General features: G+C 40.3%; 1 protein-coding gene across 2 annotated transcripts in view; it reads right to left on the reverse strand.

Annotated features, from left to right (window-relative positions):
• The window catches only part of GMDS (GDP-mannose 4,6-dehydratase), a 667570-nt gene that overhangs the window by 143593 nt on the left and 500689 nt on the right, over positions 1-23288 (reverse strand). The window lies entirely within an intron of this gene.

Below are 23288 nucleotides of genomic sequence, written 5' to 3' on the forward strand. Positions count from 1 at the left end.
TCCTAGCACTAGAAAAGTTATTTGAGAGGCAATGAAAACGTGTGGAGTCGAGGATTTCCTCAGGCAGAATTTCAAGGTCAGGTGCTCTCAGCCAGAGAGCATCATACAGGTGCTGTTTTCAATAGGAAGGAGAAGTCTAATTGGCCCGCAGTGCAGCTCAGGGCTAAGACACAAACTGTGGTAACGTCACAGCCCAGCTCTACTCAGTCACATCAGCTTTTGTCAACACACACAGACCTGTAGTTTCTGTAGCTTGGAACTGCACATTAATTTTAAAGGTTTTGTTTACACAGATAGACAATACAGATTTAAAATAAGTAAGTACACTTAGTATCTGAAACATGTCTAAGAACAATCCAAGGGAAAAAAAAATCAAAGTTCTTATCACTCTGATGCACTTTTCAAAATATAATAGGTAAAAATAATAGGCACTTTATTATAACACAGTCTGGAATATCATGTGAATTAAACTCTTGTTCTAACGTTTAAAGAAAACTGTTTTGGTTGGTGTCTCCCTAGCTGTTATTGAATAAACTGAAAAGTAGGTTGTTGAAATCAACGGGCAGCTTATTTTGCCTTAAAACATGAAAGCAAACAAGTTTAAGTCTTCTTTATTTATTTGAATTTGTGGCAGCCTTCTAAAAATTAAAAAAAAAAAGGTAAATATTTCTCCTTTACTTGAAGTTACTTCTTGTGAATATTGTATTCTTGGCCTATTACAAGATGGTTTTAAATCACATTTTTGTTCTATGGAAGATAAACCTTTGGGCAATTTCATACGTCTTGGAGATGTGGCACCTCGGGTGGGGCAGTGGCCAAGACTCAGGTCAGTGATCTACTGAAAAGTAACTGATAAAATTTTCTTGGCTGGGAGAGACTTTTGTTCACATTAATAAAATATCTGCAGCTTCATTTTACATTAAGAGCTCATCGTTGACGAATTTAGTCACAATACTTTTTAAATTTTACGTTGATTCTATTATTAATAATAAAGTTTGATCAGTTGTTTAAAGGCACAGAATATGAGATATTCTGCTTATTGGGACAGTCCGTGCAGTGCAGAGTCTGCAAAAGCTTTGCAGCCCCCTTCGCTCATGGCTGCTCATACCGTTCGTTGTGAGCTCCAGGCCAAGAGGAGGGCTGTGGGCTGAAATGCAGCCCGGCTCTGCTGGCCAAGCCCTGAGCCCAGCCCCCTTGGTTGTTAAGCTACTCGGAGAGGCGCTTCTTGGTCATGGCTCTAGCCACCGGGGCTAGACTGGCCCTAGCTGGAGCCCGGTGGGGCTGCTTTTCACGCTGCGCCTTGCACGGGCAGTTCCCCCGTCTGCGTGGGAACTCGGACCTCTCTTCCTAGATCACGTCCAGGAGCCCCACGTGTAGTCGTTGAAGTGAATTGCTGTCATCTCCGTGGGTTTCCCTGTGATGGACAGCACACAGCCTGGTTGGGTTCCCTGGGACGGAGCCTGACCTTTGGCCACCCTTCTTTCCTTAGCTGAGCTGACCCTCCCGCCTCCACCAGTGCACCGGGACGCGCGCGCGTGCGTGCGTGTGTCTACACACATGCACACGCACAGATTTGTTTGGGCTTTCTTCAGAATACTTTCAAAGTTTTTAGGAAAAATTAAATTATGCTTCTGGCTAGAGTTTCTATTTGAATATTTTTCTGAGGGATTAGTGTATACACTTAAATGTGTTTTACTCAAATTTCCCTTCTAAAAATAACATTTCAAATAGGTCTTTCAGGACTGCTCAGCTTATTTTATTTCTTTCAAAACACTATGTTGTGCTAGAATGGTTTTGAAAAAAATCATATTTTTAGTCATGTGAAAGAAAGCAAGGGCTCGCTACAAATAAAAGGAGAAAATCTGATTACCAGTTAATGGTAGATTACTTTAAACACTGGCACAAGTTCTCTGGTGCTTGTTTTGTTCCTCAGCAGGAATCTGGGGATCAGTCAGAGCCTCTCACTTTCACTAGCATGAGTGCCAAGAATCTGCTCTTTTCTTTTCCATAAGGCTATCTGCAGCCTTTGACCTATCAATTTCTAGGCATTTCCTCTAAACTTCATATTGTACCAGACTCCAGTCTGAGGGTGGGAAGGGAAAGGATATACAACTCCAGATTTATTTGTTATTACTGAATAGTTTACTGGTTTTAACAGGGGGAAAGTTCTTTGTTTAAATTTCCACTGAGCATAATTAATGGTTATTGACTGGTAAATGAAGAACAGGTGACACTCCGGATTAGAAGATAAACGATCTTGTGTTCTGGTGTGATAATGGGTTAGTAATTTGCCACAAACCGTAGGCCCAGTGCGTCCCATCGTAATGCTAGGTCATGTCCAGAATACAAAGGCCTCTGTGTGAAAAGTACTCTGCTGTTCACCTCCTTATACAGCTGCACACGTTGATTTGGTCTATTTATTCTCTGATGGATGGCACAACTGAGGCAAAAGTTCACCACTTCTCACCTTCCTGTTCACATGCTGAGCACATGACCCATGACACCGCCAGGGGACAACCTGTGATCAAATTGCCACCCAGCTTTGGCTTCTGACTATAGAAAGGCTTTTGAGGTTACACGTTTTAGACGACAATTCTCTTTGTCTCTCAAGAAATGAAGGAAGAAAAAGACAGAGTCTTCCCACATTCTTTCAGTGCCCTTTAAGGATATGACTGACTTAATCCACTTTCTCAGATACTTATTTACTTTCAGCCCTGACCTGATAACCAGTGGTAACAAAAAACAAATTTCCTGCTTTTTAATCCATCTCACAGGGAGGAAAGACAATCAGTTAAGGAATGTTCAACATAAAAATGTCCTTTAATGCCAAATGAACAGTACAGTTTTCAAATCATGTCTCACATTCATTTTGCTTTTAAGGTACATGAAGTTTAGGGGAAATCTGACTCCATATCTCTGACATATGAAGGCCAAGTTAGATGGTTATAAATATTAGCTAAGTTTGGACATGTGCTCTCTTGTAACTTGTAACTATATAATGGACTGATCTGTTCTACAGGTCTACTTTAGAGAAGACAAAATAAAACTTAATTTAAAAAATTTCAAATAAAAATACTCCTCTCCCACAAGCTACTATGTGGCCACTGAAGTCACGAATGCGGACGTGGGCAGTGAAGGGTCATTTCTCTTTCCTTGATTTGGTAGCTCTGGTGGCTGTTCACAGTTGGACCAGTGAAGGAGAACACCTGAAGTACATCACCACAGCCCAGTGACTACACCTGATTCCATGCATGCCTTTTGGGTGGGATGGATGTTTGTCTTAAAAATCTGGATTCTACAATGGCTTCCACCTCACCATTAACTCCAGTTCAGGATCCAAGCCACAAATACTTATTAACTGAGCTGGCATCCATGAATAACAAGATTTGTTAACCAAGGTTATGTTTAACTATGCTATTTGACTGCTGGTTTTTCAGCCCTGTGCTTTTGTGCTTTATGTGCTACTACTGTAAAAATAATGTTAGTATGACACACACACACACACACGCACATATTTAGTTCAGAGGAGAGAATCTATGAAATAATTCTAACAAAAATCGTAGGAATTTGAACAAATGGAAATTAAAATTCCCAATAAAGCATGCCAATTGTGGATCCGTTCACATACATTTGGTCTTTTAAGCTTTGTTCAGTAGCTGTTTTCATGATGACAGCCTGGTATTCACAGTTTGGGTGAGGACTTCCAGTAGTCTTGTTCTAGGCCAGAACTTAAGTTTTGTGGGATCCACATCAGTGGCTCTGAGGGTTAGCCTGGGAGAGCACCCCCTACTATAACATAATTAGAAAACAGGTACCAAATGACTAACAAATAAAGCTATATCAAGAAAATCATCTACATAAAACCAAAGGATGGCCTGAAGTCCCTGTCAATCTATTAACTTTCTTCATGGGCAAAATCTACTATGGTTTGTGGGTTCCTTTGATTAAGGACTCTTCAGACATTTTAAAGATACAAAGTTACTGAACAAGAAAAATCATTAGATAAATTAATAAAACCACCAAAATGATGAAACAGTTTAAAGCTACACAGCTCTTGCTTCTTGTATTTGCTGTTAACATATCATCTCCATTGATATCACATACACTGAAAGAAAGGGGCTATGTCAAAATCTGCCTTGCTCTGGATCCTTTTACTCTAGCCAGGTACACCAATCTTCAGATGCAAAGGTTGGGACTAGTTTTCCTCATCCCTGGAAACAACACAAAACCTAAAAGCTCTTACTCTTGTGGTAGTAAGTCCGAGTCAGCTTTTCTGGGATACCATCTGTTCTTGCAGATTCAAGTTATGTATTTATTTCGTCCATTAATTTTTGAGTAGATTTCATCTTTTCTACTTGTTCCATTTCTTTTTCAGGAACACCAATTACGCACATGTTGTATCTCTTTCCTTCTATTCTCTATGTATATTTTACCCTATCTAATCATTTTTATGTTTGCTCTTTTCCATATTGGTTTATGTGATTTCCTCCTGTTGTTCACCTGATTGTTTTTAGTAACATTTACTTTAAGTTTCATTGCTAATGTAGCTTCAATTTCTGGAATGATTTTCTTTTTCGCTTCAATTTCTTTCCTGCTTACTTCCAGCTTAACTCTTCCATTTATTTTCTTTAAGCCAGGGCTCAGCAAACTTTTTCTTAAAGGGCCAAATTGTAACTATTTTAGGCTCATGAGCCATACGGTATTTAACTCAACTACTCAACTCTGCTGTTGTAGCAAATACAGGACCATAGACAATATAGAAACAAGTGGGCATGCCTGTGTTCCAAGAAAACGTTATTTATAAAAACAGGCAATTGGCCCATGGCCTGTAATTTGCCCACCTTCACTTTTAGCAAACTGAACAAAAACATGTTGCCTGTATTTCTTTGACTCTGTGGCGAACAATTATCTGAGCTCCAGCTACATATTTTTTCCTTGAATAATTCTTCTTATAACATGTGCTATTTGTCTGTTTTATGAATGTTCCTCTTCTTCTCCTTGCAACCCTTTTCCCCACTCCCACTTCAGGTACAGATCATGGGGTAGTGCCTTTTCAATTACTATTACTATTTGAACAAGGCTGGGTATTTGCTGAAGAATGGTATGAGGAGGAGCAGGAAAGTACACCGAGGGCAGCCTGCAGCTTCCATTCAAACTTCTCTCAAAAGCCTCTCACCAAACTCACTACATTCTCTGCCCCAGGACTTGGCTGCCCTTAGTTAGTGTGGCTCCCAGAATACCCATAAGTCCCAGGGTCACTATGATGCTACCTGGCCATTATTGCTTCCTCTGTGAATTCATCCCAGACCCCATCCTGTACTGCCACTCAGCTAGGAGGCTGTACCACAGACAGTAAAATTGGTTTCTCCTTCAGCAACATCTTCCTGCCATCATGAAGCATAAAAGTGGTCATCTGTAAAGACATTCTCCATTCCTAGGGAGTATCATTTTGTGGGTCTCTTGAACGTAAAATTAATTTGAGCAAAATCTGCAGCCTGTATATGTATGTATGCTCAGTATAATATATTCTGAGTGAGTGCATATAGATCTATTTTGAGCAATTATATGTATCCTAAAGTATGTGACCATGTAAATAATAAAAACCTAAATGAAAAATACACATACAAGTAAAGGATGTTTCACTCGTCAATGCTGCTAACAAGCCATCCTAAAATTTAGTGGCTTAAATAAACCTTTTTATTGCTCGGATTCTGTGAGTTAGGAATTCAGGAGTGCTTGGCAGAAGTGCTGTTGGCAGGGGTGATTTCACCAGGGCTGTAGGACCAAGATGGCCTCCCTCACAGGTCTGGGTCCTTGGTGCCGGACACACCTGAGTTCTCCACATGCCTCCGCCCCCCCGGTCTCTCACTCATTTGTTTAGCTCAAGATTCTTTACACAACAGACGCTACAAGGCCTCGTAAGGCATCAGCCTGAAAGTGACCCGGTGTCACTTTCTCTGCATACTACTGATTATAGGGTCAGCCCAAATTCAAAAAAGGGTGTCCCCCTTTATGAAAAGAGTGGTAAAGTCACACTACAAAAGGGCGTGCAGGACGGGAGGGATTATTGCAGCCATCTCTGGAAAAAATCTACTATCTTGTGATGACTATATCAGCTGATTGTTTCAAGAGAGTAATGAATATTTATGCCTTTAATTCCAACATCACTTCAGTGTGTGGTTTCTGTGTAAGGCTCTATGTATCTTTAACATTGTTCAGTGGTAGTTAGGTTTATACGAGGGCAACAACAATTCACAGACTAACACCTGGAATGTGGAAACTCACTTTCAGTCACTATAATTTAATAAATGCTCTGAGTTGGCCCTAACATCATTACTGTCACAACATACTTCTCAGAAGTAGTTGTTTCCTGGAGCGCGCCCAGCCACCTATCTCAACCAGGTGTTTCCAATTACCTGCTCCCACTCGCATACCTAGGTAAGCCATTTTGGAATTAGTTCCTGGCTCAACAGGAACAGTATAACACTCTGGGTGTGCGGCAGGAAGTCGCTCTGCACTCACTGTCTCTCTGCCCCTGATCGTCCATCTCCCTGCCCAGTGTCCCCCGCCATGCTGCCCACACACACTCTTGGGAAGCTCTGACTTCTCTCTGACCTGACCCCTCCAGCACGTGCTGGCCGTCTAGTTTTAGCTCTCAGGGTGACTCTGACCTTTGGAACCCCACTTCTGGGCTGGTTCTGGGCTCCCTGAATAACAGGCCCTAGCCTTGCCATAGATCTCTCAATTCCAGTGTTGGTAACCAGCAGCAGCAATAAATACAAACTACACCTACACCATATTGCACGTGTTAGGCAGATGACGATAGGCCATCCAAGCTCAGTCTAAAACATGCTGTCCAACAGAAATATAGTGCAAGCCACAGATGTAAGTTTTAATTTTCTATTAGCCACATTAAAAGAGTAAAAGAAAATATGAAGTTAAATTTGATGTTTTCTTTTTTTTTAAGGAGGGTGCAGCTCAGTGGCCCATTCGGGGATAGAACCCGCAACCTTGGTGCTATCGGCACCACGCTCTAACCAACTGAGCTAACCGGCCACCCCCAAATGTAACGTGTTCTTTAATTCAATATATACAGTATATTATCATTTCAACATAAAATACTCTAAAGGTGTTTTACATTATTTTCCCATGTATTAAGTCTCTGGCGTCCAGTGTGTAGGTTGTGTTTACAGAACATGTCAGTTCAGACGGGGCACACTCTTCGGGTGCTCAGGAACCACATGCAGCTGGTGGACACTGCACGGGACAGGGCAAAGCCAGCACTGGAGAGGAAGGAGAGTCTGGACCTACTATGTGATGCACTGCCCTAATCCTGTGTGCTCAATCTGTCAGGGTTTGCTGGGGCTTCCTGGAGGAGGCTGCCTCATCTCGGTAGCACAGCTGGCTGAATAAAGCCACTCTCCTCCCTGCTTTGTGATTATCTCTGCCTCCTGACTTTTCCTGCAGTGATGTCATCACTGGTGCAAACTGGGGGAGAGAGAACTTGAAAAGTAGTGTAACTAGCTTCTAATTTATGATATCTCGCGTGTGAATGCTTGCATCGTTCATGTTTAAATGGGCAGTGATACCATATCCCCATCTCCCAACTGGAATACCGGGGAGCAAATACCCAGATAACCTCTTATAGGTATGTTGACATGCAGTGCTGAAGAGAGGAGGCAGGGACTTTCAAATTTTGTTGTGCATTACAATCATTTGAAAGGTTAAAACACATTGCTGGCCTCCGCTAGCCCCAGAGCTTCTGATTCAGTGGGTTTGGGGTAGGGCCTGGAAATGTGCATTTCTAAGAAGTTCCTGAGTGAAGCCGATGCAGGTGTCTGGGCACCACACTGAGAGCAACTCTTGTGGTTGGGGTTCAGACTCGGAATCAGATCACCAGTGTTTAAACCCTAGTGCCAGGATTTTTCTTGGCAACTTCCGGCAAGTTCCTTAATCCTCCAGTGCCTCAGTGAAACGAGAACAATAACAGTACCTACCTCATAGGGTTATTTTTAGGATTAAATTAATTAATATATGTAAAGTGACTGGACCGGTACCTGACACACAGTAAGTGCTCAAGGACTATTACTTATCATGATGATGGTAACAGTGATGGTTATGTGGCTTGAGAGGGTTACTGGTACCCGAGGATCTAGTTCATCTTCATGACCAAACTCTTGTACCTATATATGGCACGAGGAGGGAAGATTGAAAGGGTGGAGTAAATTTAATTCTCATTCTGTAAGAGCCACAGAATTTTATAGCTGGAAGGTGCCTCAGAGATGTCCTCATTCAACTCATTTTAAAGACAAAGCAGCAGAAACCAGAGAGGTTACCTGACTCACCTGAAGTAACACACCTGCTTAGTGCTAAAGCCGGGACTAGAACCTTGATTTCCCTTTTACATTCTTCTTACTGCATTACACAAAAATGCATTTTTTCCTAATGGCTATGCCTAGGAATGCATTTTCCTGTAGGAAGGCTGTTATAAGTGGTTGTTAGGAATAGCTGCATGGACTTCTGTGGGCTAACCTGACCAATCAGTATCTATGGAATGCCTGCTAGGTGCCAGACACTGTGCTAGAGTCTGAGATACGCTAGGTGGGAATAAACAAGGTAAACGCTGCGCCTCCTTGGGTTATGGACTCCCAACATTTATACAGGAAAAGAATTTGAAAAGTCCAACATTTGATATATAAGAACTTCTGAGATAAACTGTAGGTAGTATCTAGAAGAAATTGCATGGAAGCCTTTTGAAACCTTCCTTCCAAGCAACACTATCCCCACCCACAGCTCTTGCTGAAGGAGTGAATCAAGGCAGCTATATTTAAGCCAGGTGACCTGTTCCTGGGCCTCCCCTCCCTCCTGACTCACTTAGGATGGATGGAGACCTGACATATTCTGGGTCTGTCAGTCTCGAAAAAGTCTGGAGTAAGACACCCAGAGACTGAATGAATAGGACACCACTGAGCACTGGAGCTACATGGCTGTCACCTCGGGTCAGCTGGCCCTGCTGCAGCCAAGGGGAGGGCAGCAGTGGGGCTGCAGAGTGAGCACGAAAAGACCTATCTGGGCAGAGGAGTAGGAAAAGGGAGACAACAAAGCTAGAGTGGGCGTGAGAGAAGACATGCACACACATGGGATAGCAGATTTCACTTCCCAGTTCCTGTGAAGCGTTCCTACGTGCTTTACATAAATCCCTTCTTACCTGGATTTCTTTGAGTTGGTTTCTGCTCCTTGTGCCAACAAGCTCAGGTGAAGATAGCTGGAGACCAAACAAGACTCCCAAGGCTTTGCAGTCTGAGTGCATGGACCCATCATGCATCAGGATCTGGCCTCAGAGCTGAGAATGCAGTTGTTTCTAAGGGGGTAAGACACCACCTAGGACTGCAAAACCGACCGGAAGACTGCCATGTGCCCAGCCAACAACCAAAATAACGTATGGCAAAAGGCATAAATGCAGGAAAGGGGGTGTGGGAGCACCAGGAGAAGATAATCAACACACACCAGTGGAGCAGGAGAGCTTCGAGAATTCTTATCACTCTGTTTTTTAATCCCAAAGAGCCTGATGACTGCCTATTCTTCAGATCCTCTGAAGACTGCAGACTAGGACACTCGCGCCGTCTTTGTAACTAGGAATGAGTGTCCCATTCAACTCATTTCAAATCTGTTTCACCACAATATCCTCACTCACAAAAATCAGGATTTCAATTTAAAAGTGACTCTCCCACTCAGTACTCTGAAAACTATGCTTGGATAGATTTAGATTTAATCATGCTGTCCTTAATTTTTGGTTGCTAAATATAAAATTACCCCAATATAAACAGTACATAAGCTTTGTTCTTCTGGGAGGTCAAATTGCTCTTATTGACTTGGTCTCATCCATGAGCATAATGCTTCTGTTATCATAATTATGTCCTAGATGCTGACTCTGTAATGTCCTTGATTGAAAGAGATGAAAAGGGAAGCCAGTTATACTTAAGAAAACATCTATTATAACAGTAATATTTGAGTCTAGTGATATAGGAGGAAAGAAATTCCACTTTATATAAAAAAATAATAACTTGGAGACTTCACCTCCAGTAAGGGCCCCTCTGCACTATTGGAAATTAAACAAAGAGCTTCTTTATGCTCACCAAATTAAAAAAAAAAAAATCAAGATAGCTCCTAAAAGTTCAATTATTTTAAAAACACATAGATGGTGATGGTTGTTTTTTTCCTGTCTGTATAACGCTAGATGAAATCTAGAAAAACAAACCTCTGATAAATTGAATTAACATTTTAAAAACATTTAACAATATCGAGTATTTGAAAATTCTAAAACGTCCAAAAAGTATTTTAAAAGAATTTTAGAAAAGCTTAATGGAAATTACCAGATTCTGGAGAATAAACATTTATTTTTCAGTGACTAAAATTTTCAGTAGTCTGACAAGTATCAATGAATGCTCAAGATCCATTATTAACAATAAACAATTGTCTATTACTACACAACACCATAAGTATTGTCATCTAGCAAACGCTAAAGGTCGAGAACGAGGAGCAATCTTTTCTGTTACTATAACAACATTTTTCGCATTCATTTCATATGAATGAACAATGTCTTCATTGTTATCCTGAACACTAATTTAGTGTTGTATTTTTTTGCTTGTGTCAATGAGTGTCAAAATATTGTTCTTTTAGTACATGAAAGTATTTGCTTAGAGCTTTATTACTGATCTTTAGATGTTGGCCAGAGGCAAAATAAAACAGAGACGCTCCAGTTGGGAAATCTCACTAGCAACGAAAAGCAAGAGTCTTTAACATATTCTGCTTTTCTGCCAATTTTTTTCCCCAAGTACACAATGGTTTATTTACCCCACAATTGGTGAAATTAAAAGCAACGTCGGACATCACAAAACAATACTTCAGCTATAAGACACAAGGATTCCATTTCCCTAAAAATGAAACAGAAAATTTGCAAGGAGGACTGGAAAAACTTTAAGAGGAAGTTCTAAGATCCTAATATGAATTAAAATACAATACCATATAAACCAATTATGAAAAAGCCAAGAAACACAGTCTGTTTCAACAATGAGCTGAGAAACATATGGGCAATTTTTATTGTTACATCTTTCTGCATCATTTCATCACTAAATGCTCAATTGCCTATAATTGTTTGCATGTATCCCAGTTATTAAGAAAAATAAAGCCACCACATTTTCTGTCTATTCAAAGTTGAAGAGTCCACACCAGGTATCTGATGTGGTTTTCGATCTTGTTTTTTTCCTCCTGAACACTAATTATCTTGCCATGGTCGTATACGGCTTGAAAAGACAAAATGCCCTTTCACAGAGGAGTAGGCTTCAGCTGATGGGTTACTCACTACGAAACTGAGGGCTGTGCCCAACTGGTTGCAGTGGGGAAAGAGCAGTCCCAGAGCTGGGTGCCAGGACTGGCTAGGAAAGGCCATGCTCGCACCACGAGAAACCAGACCAGCCTTTCAAGTCAAGTGTTGGCTTGTAGACATATAAGTTAATCAGCTAGGAAATAACCACCACAATGTTCTTATTGATCACAAAGGGCTTATGACGCAACTCTTGGCCAGGAGAGGATCTGTGCTTTATGCTTTCAGCCTCCAGCTTTCAGAGAAAGAGAGCAGCAGCTCATTGAGAGCGATTTTTACAAACTTCAGCTGTTAACTTCATGATTTACACCTTCCTAGGAAGATGTGCAATGTGCTGCGTCTTCACAATGCAGTGGACTGAACCCATCGCATTCACATACCTGCTTGTTTTCTCAAAGAACACGATAGCGTCTCGTAAACGTTTTTCTTCACTGAGACACTAGGTAATGTTGATACTTTTGTTTTGAAATCAGTATTGTTGTTTCAAAGAATAACTATTGAACATTTGCTCCAAAAGTCATAAATTAATTTAAGAAGCTGATAATTTTAAAGTGTGTAGGTAGACTATTTAGTATACCTTTACTGCCCTTGAAAATGAGCCAGTGGGATAATCATACTTTCTGCTCAATCTATACCAAATCTTTAGTTCCCATTTCTACTAAATTCTTTCTCAAACAACAGAGAGAAAAACAAAAGTAGGTGAGGGTGACTTGTGCTGTTGGAGCTTTAGGATATGTTCTAAGATGTTGCTACATGTGGGCAATTGGGTCATCCACAGATGTGACAATAATCTAATGAGTTCTCTTGCACTAGGCAGCTCCATTATTCAGTAGTGTCTGCTAGAATGAATCCTCTTAAGCAAAAATGAAAAAGAACAAATTCAGTACAGAGTCTGGTGAGAGAACTATGCTAGGAAGCTGAAGAATCAGTGAATTAAGTCTTTAAGAGAAACATTCAGTCAATCAATTCTCCAAGGGCATGGAGACAAAATCCTGGTGGCTCCCCAGGAGTGAACTGGCTGTCAAGTGATGAGTCCTCTACTTCTGGTACCCATCCCCACTATCTGGTTAGGCCTCCAGACGCACGTGGCCACAGACATGAAAAGAGCTCGGTCAGTGAGAAAAGGAGCACACTTGGATGAAATGACAGTCACATAATTGTTTCTGGTTCTCTTTTTTTCTTTCATATAGATTGCCTGTGTGTGACTGACTCCAGGGAAGACTGATGAACAAAAATCAAGTATTGTATTTCTAACAGAGACAAAGTTTGCTCTGGGGGGAACAACCGGGTATCCCGGGCTTCGTGGTGGCATGACGATCTACAAAGCTGGTTTCTCAGTTTCTCAGATTCCCTTTGGTCTCCAGCTCAGTGTTAGATTAGTTTACAATTTTGCTGGGACCACTGAGGGAAAGAACAAGTATCAGCCATTTGCTCCTAAGGGTGAACAGTGCCTCCCAGCTGGGGGGCATAGATGTCCTGATCATTTGGAGGAAACAGCGCCACCTGCTGAGACCCCGACCTCTTGGTCCAGACACTTCCCCAGCACCCCGCGGGGTTTGGAGGCTCTGCAGGAGAACAGAGCCAGAACTGCCAGCTTCTCCTCTGAATTCAGCTCTTCCTAGCACTCCTGGAGGTGGAGGCTAAGAGTGAAGGAGTGAAGAAAAAAGTGTTTTGCTTTGTTTTTCAAAGATCTTTTCCCAGCAGTAAACACAGTGGTGGTGCTTAGGAACCCTTTGTGTGATCACTTGTGTACTTTTAGGCAACGGGAGACAATTACCTAAAGCTGAGCCTGTGGTGGGAGGCTGCATACAAAAACACATACTTAAAACAAAAACCTGTATGCAGAATGTGAGAGCTGAGAGAATCACAGGGCCGAGACGTGAAGGCCTCATTTGTTTATTCGTCTTTCCAAATGAAGTGTTTTTACAGGAAAACAGGCAGTCATAAAGGACCATCTCGGTGTCGAGCAATGAAAAGAACTGAGATACAAGTCCTGAGACTTTAGGCTTGTCACGTTAAACAAGTCATTATTTCCTACCCTTGATTTTCTTACACGGGTTCCAGGGTTTTAGGTATCCCATTAGATAACATTTTGAAAGCATTTTGTGATGTACTAAATGTTATTGCTATTGTAAATGATAACATTATTGGAGAAAATTCCAGGCTTAATGCCTAAGAGATCAGTGTTCCATAATGATCACTGAGATATGATGTGATAATTCCATGCACTGTTATCAGACTTCACATAAAAAGACTGCATCTTTCAGAGCTTTAATTCATTTTAAAAATGTGTTTTAGAACAGAATCTGGGGTTTTAACATTTGCATCCAATTTCTAATGCCTTACCCCAAACATGTCAGTTATATTCAAGTGTTCAAAGAGCATAAAAATGCTGATAATTTCTATATGTCTTATATGTGGGTTTCTGCTACTTCATGAAAATAAATTTGCATTATATAGGTGGATATTTCAGAGGAGCTTTAAGTCTTTTCTTCTGAATAGTTAGCTTCATTAATTGTTGTTGGATAGTATTCCTTTGTTTAATAGTGTTTCTAAATAGTAAACAGCTATTGACAGAGTTTTTTCCAACATGATTTCTCAATGAAGAAGAAAATAAGTAGAGACTGAACTGAGGAGTGATCAGCAGATTTAAACAAATGAAATCTTACACAAACAAACAAACAAACAAATAACCTTTATAAACAGATGATTTAACTGGAGATTGTGCTTTTTGGAAATGGATTGTAACTTAAGCATAATAATAAGTCTAATGTCATCTTTCATTCAACATCATTTTCCTAATTATGTTGGTCTAAGTGTTTCCAAACTTTATTGTTTATTTTGGCATAAAGAGCTCCCACCTCCACTGTCTTTCTTCCTAGAGTGGGGGGATGGTGTTAACATGAAGGTTAGGTGGGAACACAACCATTAATAGGCAGCAAGAAGGCTGTGGTCTGAAAAAGCGCCTCCGAACAGATTAGCAAGCACTGGACAAAAGTAAACCAAAGAATGGATCAAAGCAGAGCCCCCATTAAAATATACATTTGCTATAGTTTTGATGAAAATAATGAGAAGGATTTCGCTAACATTTCTCATAAAGAATGTTACTTTCATTGTCTTATTTTATAGATGGAGAAACTGAGACATGCTGGGGGTGGGGATGTGTGTGGGGGGAATGACCTGCAAAAGGGTCAGGCGGCAGCAGAATGAGGAACAGAAGGCAGATTTCCTGATCCCTCTGCCAGTTTTCCACCCAATCCAGCCCGGCTAAATGAAACGGCAGAAGCTTAGTTATGATAAGCAGTTCCATGAAAACACATCCTGTGCCAGATTCTCTCCAGTGCCCAAGACACTCCCCGATGGTGAGTTAAGGCTTGGAGTCCTTTAACTCTTTCAGCACACACTGACTTAGGAAACAAACACAGTGAGAGGGCCTTGGGTAAGCGTTCCCAAGACTCAACACAGGACCGTCCTCCCTTTCCCACTTTTCAGGGTGACCCACCAAGGGCTGAGGAGTTTGAAGCCTTTAACCTGGGTCCTTTGAAAAACATCCCTGGGCCCTTATTCACGACTGTCCTGAAGATATCGAGAGCAAATGTCCACTAGAACGCTGGTCAGACTGGCTGCACAGACTGGAAACTATCGAGATGAAATGGACGGTGACACTGAGTGACTGCTACCTTTACAAAGGGATTCTCCGCACAGTTTATTATATTCAACACTCTCAGTGCATCAACATGTTTGAGTCTATGATTTTTTTTTTTTTGACAGAGAAACTAGGGAAGTTAGGAAACCTAAGCCATTGTGTATTGAGTCATTGGAAATTGAATGGTAGCAAAGATCAGAAAACTTCTGAGAGTTGGCAGGTTTGTTTGGTTTTTAAGGCTAAGAAAACTGGGGTCCAACAAGATGTCTCACAGGACTAAAGACAAGCCCAGCATTAGAGCCCACACCTTCCATCTTCCAGGCCAACCCTCTTTCTAGGTCACCATGTAGGAGATAAGAGCATGCTGAGAATCATAATGGGAGCCAACGAAGAAACGAGTGTAATGTTTATATATCTGCTTTCATAAGGAAATTAGGAATAACTTTCTAGTGAACAAAGTACTCTAAAAAGTGATTTCTCTTTTTAGCAAGGCACTGGAAGAAGGTTGTAAAACAGGGTTCCCAATTGCAGAGGCTCCCGGGCCCAGGCTCAGCCCCCCCGAGTCCACCCCCTCCTACCAGAGGCCATGTACATTGCACTCTAGCAGACAGATCCCATCTGAAATGTTAAAAATCTAGCATTATGTTAAGAAAACTCATATTTTAACTGTTAGGAAAAAAAAAAAAAGTAAAACTTTGCCTGGACTAAACAAACCATGCCAAAGGGCTGGCCACATCTGGTGCAGTGAGGTCGGCCTGTTAGCAATCCGGCCTAAACAAGTACCTCAGGAAGAGTTGTTTTTTTCTTTAAGAATCTGACGTAAGTGTAAAACTGAGCAAGGATCTTCAAACCTTCTTCTCACACCAGCACTGCAGGGTACACTGAAATTTATTCACTTCACTAGAAAATAAAATGGACAAACTATAAAATGTAGCTTCTTACTCTGCTGACAATATAGACACCATATTTAACAATACTCATGTTTTTCTACTTTTCTGAAATGTAAACTGCAAAAAGAATATAATTTAAAAACTGGAAACATATTTTCTAATACCCCTCACCCCAAATTTCATTAAATGCACAAGAGAAAACATCCTTTGTAAAATAGCTAATATAATTACAAAATAATTAGTTGCAGAGATCCTACATAATAAAAATAACAACAACCCTTAAATTTCAGTCATCTAAAATCAGGGAACTCATTATTTGGGAAATAAAAATACTAGTTCATCTAAAGTAAATTTGGGGTTGAAAAAAAAGAAAAAAAAGACAGTCAAGCAAAACCCAGTACTACTTCCACCCTGTCCTCTGTCCACCCTTTAGAATGTATTTCAAATAACAACAAATGACAAAGACAGAGAGCGCTATGGCTAGACCTCCCCTGAATTCTTCTCAGAGCTGCCACCTCTCCCAGTTCCCAGACTGACCTCTGAGTCAAGCCAGATGGGCTGAGAGAGACATCAAGCAAGTGCTGAAAAGGTGACTTGAGTATCTGGCAGCTGAGTCTGGAGCGAGTTTCTCTACCAATTCTCTGGGGGTTGCTGCTTTCCAATTTCTCAGGAATGTTGAATTCTCCTCATCCCTTCACTGAATCTCTCTCTGGAGAGGTCAGGGAAGCCTGTGACATCTCCGGAGGGCACTGCCTGACTGAATTAGCATGAGATAACTTTAGACTCTCTTCTAAACAAGAAAATACAAGAGAGGGAATTTCATTAAAAGCAGAAGACTGGGTGATCCAAGTTAATCCCGGCTCTAAACTGCCTTAGAAACGCTCAGTGTTTATATGTGACTCTCCTCTCTGTTAGAGTTCACTAACTAGAATGCCAGCAATGCTGAGTGTCCAACTTGACCTCAGCTGACCAAACCTTACTTTCATAATGAAGGTAAAAAGTGGGTTTGGTGGTGTCAAAATAAGGATTTAGCCTGTGTATGTGTTACTATATAAAGCAGTAAGTTCCCGAGCTCAAAAATAAACATTTCAGGATTTCAGCCTTTAAATATCTCTTAAATCAGGAAAAGAGGAAACTTTAATAGGTAACATGAATCAGTAACCATATGTACGTGTGTAAACACGGGAATATCTAACGTCAATTTAGTAAGGCACAGAATGTCATAAAGACATGCTTTCTATTTTATCTGCAAATGTTTGAAAGAACACATTGTAAATATTTAGAATGATAGTATAATTAATGAGATACGTTCAAAAAGTACAAGAATGACCATTTCATCATTTGCTTTTAAAAAATTTAATTGGAAGGATAACTCTAGAAAAGGTATCAGTGTAGCCTGTTTATAAAATATGACCAATGAAATATTAAAACATTCAAATTTGGATGCATGTTTTGGAGCTCTTCTGTTTCAAGAAGCACTATGTTTACTAACTCTGTGAATAAATGTTTCTTGTTAGCTACTATACCACAGTGTGTACTGTTTCACTTTGATTTAAAAAATATTTTGTTTCTTTTGAAGGTTAATAATTTGTGAAAGTTGGTATTTCATAAGTATAATAAACTATTACCTATTCATATTTTGCAGACTAAAAGTTATTTTTGTGCACTTTAAGATATTTTCCACTTTGGATTCCTTTTCATTTTCCTTGACTATTATAAGAGATAAAAGGTATAAAACAATATGCTTCAGATGAGGACGAATGGCTTACTTTGTCTGATTATAATACATCCTCCTATAGACAGCTAAGGACTCAGCGATAAAAATTATTGGCTAGTACATTATACTTTACAGTAGGTGATCTGCTGCTGTAACTAGTTCCTAGAAAAGTCCTCTGTTTTGACGTGGTGATTCTGTGTAACATGCCCCTGACTACTTCACTAAAGCCTGACAACAATGGCTGACACGAACCGAACACACATTGCACAGCGGCACTGTGTACTAAACTTACAGAGATAAAGAGGAAATGGACCCCTCTCTCAAAAATCACCTAGGTATGTGACGCAGAAGGTACGTAATGTAACTTGTGAGGAAATAAAATTCCGGAAAGTCAAAAGTTGGGTTAAGAAACTCTCTGAAACCTGGGCGAAATTGAAAAAAAGATAGTTTAGCCTGTGGTAAGTTACTTTTCAGCTAAAGTACAAGTTATACGCAGACTGAAGCTATGACCATAGAAACAATCCAGGAAACACAGTGAAGGAACGAATGACATGCTCTAATTCCCTGTCTCTTTTTAACCCATCATGGGCATTTTCAGGGTAGCTGGTGGGCCTCAGTGAAATCTATGGCTATAGAACTGTGCTTTTAATTAGCCAATAGGAAGACTGAAGCCCAAGCTTTAACTTCAGTTTTAAGCTCTAACAAACCAAAATTGATTAGCTTAGACATGAAATGTGGATATTGTTTAGGCAACACAGGGGTTAAATCTAACTTTCTGATGATTTCTATCTTTTGTTATGAATGCTAAATAAAATTGTAAACTATTTTGTGGCTAAGTATTTTAATTTGTTAAAGCAGTGATTATTAACTTGATTTGAGTCATGGACCCCATTGAGAATCTGATGAAAAATAAGGAGGATACGTTCTTCCCTGGAAACCATATGTGTGACATGGGCACATTTTTGCCTAAGATTTTAGGAGATTCAAGGCGTCACCTAAAGGCTATCTTTGGATGCGAGGATCTAACATTTTGATTTACAGAGATAACACTACAATTTCCACTAAGCTTTCACTCGTGCATGCTTCCATCTGGTACATATTTACTGAAGGTCAAGTTTAAGGCACTGTATTAAAAGCTGTGTGGAACACAACAGTGCAGGACACAGTCCTAGCCATGGAGAATCTCACCATGAAGCAAATCTGGAATGACACTGTACACATTGTCAATACAACTGCTCCAGAGCACTCCCAGGATGGCATTTCCTCCTGTGTGAATCGGAGTCCTGTGACAGTGACCCCCAGCACTGGGAGTGAGACAATGGCTGTGAACAGTGCTCTCTTTGTAAATGGTAAACCACTGTGCAAATGTTAGTTGTTGATTTTATGAAGTCAAACTTGCCTTCCTGTTCTGAGAGCCAACCATTGAGTAGAAAAGCAAAATTTTATACCAGAAGAGTGAAAACGAGAAGACAATCAGAAGCATCTATAATGGTGTCTTTAACGAGGATAGAAGATCATTTCACCAAAAGCATCCAATCAAGTGCTTTGAAAAGATTTTTTTATAAATGATGATCCTTTAATAAATAAAGCTGCCAAGGTAATAAATGGAGAGCATTTGCGAGAGTGTATAACTCAGGGCTCTGACCTACTTAACACATTCTTTATTTGGTTCACAGCTATATAAATAAAATAACTAAACTAAAAATAAATGTAAAAAGTAAAAGGTTTATAAGAGATAGTCACTCTTGATACTCACTTATCTCTCATACCTCACATGCTAAAACATCTCCACCTCCCCTGGCCATCAAACATTGTATTCTTTTGTAACGAAGACAGCTAAGCTTGAAAATATGATTCATCTGGAGCTTGTCAACTGCAAGACAGTCAAACAGACTATCTTCAGTTTCAACCGTATCCCAGGAGAATGGCTTTGATGGTGTCTTCTTTTGTCTTCTCTTTTTCCTAATTTAGGATGCAGAGAGAAACCACGAGGAAAGCCTGGGCATTGGACAGACCCCGGTGAGAATTCCAGTTCTGCTACATAATGCCTAGAATGCTGGGCAAGTCACTTCAATGGTAAAATGAGGATAACAATGCCCCTTCTGCAGGCTTGAAAAACCTAAGTGAGAAAATGCCTGTAGCATGCCTGTAACACTGGTTGGCAAATAGTAGTACATTGATAAAATGGCAGTTAACATCAATTTGCGTTAATGATGCCATTCACTCTGAATAAATTAGGCACAAATATCCTACAGTCATATAGCATGTTTATGTTTGATAAAACACCCACCCAATATGTCATGTGATCCTCACAACTTTGAGTTAAAAAGACAGGTATTGTTGCTTCTCTTTAGCCTCTGAGAAACCAATGGATGAGAGATGTTAACTGATTTGCCGAAGTCACACAGTGACAGTTTTATGACAACATCTGGTATGTCCAGCAAGGAGAGCGTCCTGTGCTACCTGCATCTATTGTACAGTATGGTATTTGAACCAGCTCTATTAATGCTGTAAATATTCAGGAACAGGAGCTATCTGGAAAGTGTGAACATTCAGTAAGGAGACGAACAGTCTCCAGAGAAACTGAAGAGTACAGGAAAGAAAAGAGAACAGGCAAAGTGGATTTTGACTTCTCACAGCAGCAGAGAGAACGGACTGGCAAGCAGACCCTGCAGTCTAACAGGGTGGGTTTACAGGCACCAGGGATGGTACTCGTGAAAACAGCACACTTGCCTTCTGTACTCTCCAGAATCTCATGCTGTTCGCTGTTACTGCTACAAAGAAAATAAAGCAGGAGCTGATGAATTGAAGACCACAGTCAAAACCCAATACTTAAAAAAAAAACAAACAAACAAAAAACTCCGACAGTAGAACAAGAACGGAATATGCTAAGGAAAAAGTGAAAAATGTTCCTTTATAATTGAAAGCGCTTGCAGTAGATGCTGAGAAATTCTGATGCACATAAGTTCCCAAGTCCTTTCATTCTGTCTTCAGCAAAAATAGAAGCCATCCGATTCATTACTTTGAATCTGCGTGTTGATAAGAAAAAGTACCTTTCAAATACAGAAGTGGCCGTTGAAGGACTTCAATGGATGACTGTTGGGACTGCATCCTCAGAGGCTGTTAAACCTTTTACAGATTATATTTAGCTCTGCCAATGAACAAAGCTTGAGCAGAGACGCAGAGGACAGACACTAATTGGGTGCAGCAGCATCTACTCTCCTGGACGAGATTCTCCACACTGAACAGAACATGGAGGATTATACATCATGGAGGATTTATTTAGAAGAACTTTGAAAATAGGCTGGTGACTGTGGGGAAAGCCTAGTGGGGGAAGAACTGGTAGAGGTCCATTATGCTACCTAAGATAAAACTGAACATGGAAATAGACGGAAATATTCTTTATTTCCTCTTAGTTCTTTGCAGGTGGCAGCTTGTTAGCCACAAGCTAATTTTTGGACGGAGGGTTTTATTGCAAATATTACCCACCTCTATGTTCCTCTAGGTTTGATATTCCTTATGCTTAAGCTGGGATGTATGTTTCAGAGAAAAATATAGGTAAAAAGCTCACACAGGGAGGCTTTTGGTGATCACTAGCTGGGACTAATATTAAAGAATCTCATTCTTCTTTCTTTGTGAATGGCAGTGCCCGCCAACACTTAGTTGCAAACATTAGGCTCAAACAGTAGGGTTAAAGCAGCTGGAAAGGAAGGTACAGTTTATCTCACTCGATGATGATAAACTGCAGGGGACGTTCAAGGGAAAATGGATGCTTTATACTTTACATGCGTTTAGGGCAGTTAGAACACTGAGCGAGGGTCCACTATTTTAACTTCAATATAAGCGTACTATTTGAGAGACATAGTTATTTGGGCTAACCAAGGTCTTTCTCAATAGTTATTATATTCCTTGGAATGATTAGACTCTACCTAAGTAACAATTCCTCAAATACACCTCTATGCTTTTATTGAGATGCTAACTAGATGGAAGCCCTGTCCATTGCTCAGAATGTTGAGTGCTACACTGTCAAACGTTGAGCATAAATACTTATCTGCACTAACCCACTTTACAAAAGGGGTCTAGGTGCCTCAGGACCCCAATAAGCAGTCATATAAATGAAGAATGAGGGCTAACATTTGGACAGGTGTGTGTAACATCAGAGGGAATCTGAGTCTCCCTGGTATGACAGCCTCACAGCATGGGCAGGAGAGGTGAGCAGCTCACTGACACTGGCCAGCTACTGAGAGCTTGTGGGAGGCACCTGGGACTGTCCTGGGTGCCCTGGCCCAGCTCTCAGCGCTGGATAACACAGGCGTTATAAGCCGTCAGTTCCTCCGGGGAGAACGAGGGGAAGGACTCTACAGAAGGAGTCACGTCTTATTCCAAGACTTGAGACTCCTTGGGAAGGACAGAAGAGACTTTAACATGAAAGGGTACAGCCTGTTTTTAAGAAATATCAAATCCACTCAGTTTATGAGTATCTTAGAGTCCAAGCATTTATTATTGGGTGAAAACCTGAAACTACTGTACATGATACATTTTTTAAAAATAGGAACTAGAGGGAATTTTTGAATAGTAGCTTCAGTTTGAAGCACAGAAATGACTACAACTATTCAACATCAACATTAGAATGAATATATATATATATATATATATATATATAATATAAAAATTAATTAAAGGAAATCTTGAAAGAAGAAGGTGATGGCCATTGTTGCTTCTCTTGCAAAATTCCCAAAGAGCACTGAAAATGTAGGAAGCAAGGCCTTATAAATAAATGAATCAAAAACATAAGAATTCTACTTCTCTCGTTTCTCCTCTGAGCTGCATTATTAATATAAATATAGCTGCAGAATAAAGAACAATATATTATCTGGTGTAGAGAGATATACTGTCTTCTTAACTCACTTGTGCCTCATCACTCCTGTGTCACAGGGTTTAACCTCCCCCTCTTGTGGAAATAACATCCTTGTTTTACAGCATCTATCCTGCGGTCTTTCTGCATACATGGGGGATAGACAGAGTAATGAGTTGATATGAGATATGGAGTAGATCCCACAAGTAAGAGAGGCTGGCTCTCAGATGAATTATGAGGGTTATTCCTTCACAGCTGCAGATAGTTTTCATATTTTGTAAAACAAAACATGATGCAATCTCTCACTAGGCTATTAAGAGTGGATTAGGGCCCATCAGCATCCCCAAATGATGACCGTGTGTAAATGTGCAGACATAGACAAACACAGGCATAAACACACACACACTCTGTCCTTCTGTCTCAGCAAAAATCGAGGGGAGCTGTTTTAAGCTACGGCTCACATTGAAAACATATGTGCAGCACGTTATAGTTCAGAAAAGCACGGTAACTCATGTCAGGGTAGAAATTACTTGACCCAAACTAAAAAAAGAATAGCTTCCAAAGTTTTTCTTAGTGCTTATAAGGAAGCAAATTTTCATATTTAATTACTTCAGTTATCTTCACCAGCAACTCTGATTGAATCATAGATGTATATAATTTTAGAGTATCAGAAGACCTTAGATGACCTTAGATTAAGAAAAGTGAACTGAGTTTCAGAGAGTTATAGGTAAAGCAGCTGGTCTGGGGCAAAGAGAAATTTCTTTGGGACCAGGGAAATAGTTCTTGGGGGAGGGGCA

This window comes from Rhinolophus hipposideros, assembly GCF_964194185.1.
Source record: "Rhinolophus hipposideros genome assembly, chromosome: 8".
NCBI lineage: Eukaryota > Metazoa > Chordata > Mammalia > Chiroptera > Rhinolophidae > Rhinolophus > Rhinolophus hipposideros.